This window comes from Pinus tabuliformis, chromosome 4_1, assembly GCF_031772625.1.
Source record: "Pinus tabuliformis cultivar Carrire ecotype Pingquan chromosome 4_1, CPIR1, whole genome shotgun sequence".
Taxonomy (NCBI): Eukaryota; Viridiplantae; Streptophyta; class Pinopsida; order Pinales; family Pinaceae; genus Pinus; species Pinus tabuliformis.
The window spans coordinates 369,179,171-369,180,513 of record NC_142303.1 but is presented as its reverse complement, the minus strand read 5'-3'; the positions used below and the strand labels follow the sequence as shown (position 1 = coordinate 369,180,513).

General features: G+C 39.5%; 1 pseudogene; it reads right to left on the bottom strand.

Annotated features, from left to right (window-relative positions):
• Window positions 1-302: 302 nt before the first annotated feature.
• Window positions 303-933, bottom strand: LOC149175844 (eukaryotic translation initiation factor 6-2 pseudogene; annotated as a pseudogene).
• Window positions 934-1,343: the final 410 nt, after the last annotated feature.

Sequence of the window (1,343 nt, the reverse complement as noted above, 5' to 3'; positions counted from 1 at the left end):
GATCATTCCTTTAAGCACATCACAACACAAATTTCAAACTATGAATACAAGATAAAATTAGATGATAAAATATATGATTTTGTGGCAGAAGATGACTATGCCAATCTGGTCACAAAACGTCGTGCAGCTATCAAGGATTTCATGGTGGACGATGGTGGCCTCAGCTACGATTCTGAAGGTTTGTTTCCTTAGTTTTGCGGCTCCTTCACGCACTGTGGCTCCTTAATGCGAATTAGTGGCTCGAATGCAGTAGCAGCAAGCCTTTCTCACTGGACTCTATACTTTCGACGACTTCGATTTTTTTATATTTTCACACAGACTTCACTTCCACGATTGATAGTGCCTGCCACAAGAGGTACTTGAAGAAGAGTTGATAATTCATCCAGATCTTCTATTGAAGTGTGTGGATGGACCAGACCACCCCTATTGGAGAAAACGCTATAACTCCCAACAAGAATATTTCCCGCAATAGTTTGCCTGAAAACCTCAACTCCCAGAACGTCTGCTATTAATTCTTCTGTCTCCCTGTCCAGGTCGGTATGAATGAGAGCAACATGATCATTGCACACCACACAATTGCCAAGCGCAGATAGTCGTTCTTCAACACGTTGCACCACAACTTCATCAGGCAAACTATTCCTCAGGTGTTGAAGCTCTTGGTCGGTAGTTGTATTTGGCAGCAAAAGACCATTTTTGTTCCCAGCACAAAGATGGCCAACAATCCTGGTGCCTCCTATAGATGTCTTCACAACAGGAATAACATCTGCCAGCTCTGCGCTATCGCCTTTATGTCAACACAACGGATCCTCATTCCAGCGCTGTAAAATGGTGACATGAGCCTTGGCTTCCAATTCCCATTTCACTTTACAAGTACGCACTCGCACACACTAACCAATCTAAAGCAAACACTCTTACTCCCAAAGAGCAAACCATTAGCTCTGATACCACATGATGAAAATGAAACTAACTCAAAGAGATTATAGGAAAACACATAAAAACTACACACAAAATATTGGCAGAAAAATGTTTCAGCCTTAGGTATTCTCTCTCATTCCCATTCATTAAAATAATTGAATATAATGTTACAAATAAATAGATGAGAGATAGTGTTCTCAAGATAGTGCATGCTATCTTAGACACTTTTGGTTGAGATAATTTCTCCTTTGGTTGAGATAATTTCTCACCAGACACACACCAATATAGGAGTTACTTAAACTAACTCCTCTTAGAGGAACAACCCAAGAGTTAGGCACAAATTCCTAACTTGGAATATTTAATTAATTTATTTATTTTTGGATTTATAATTGTTTTATGAGAGAGGCTAACAAGGTGATTTTTGTTGT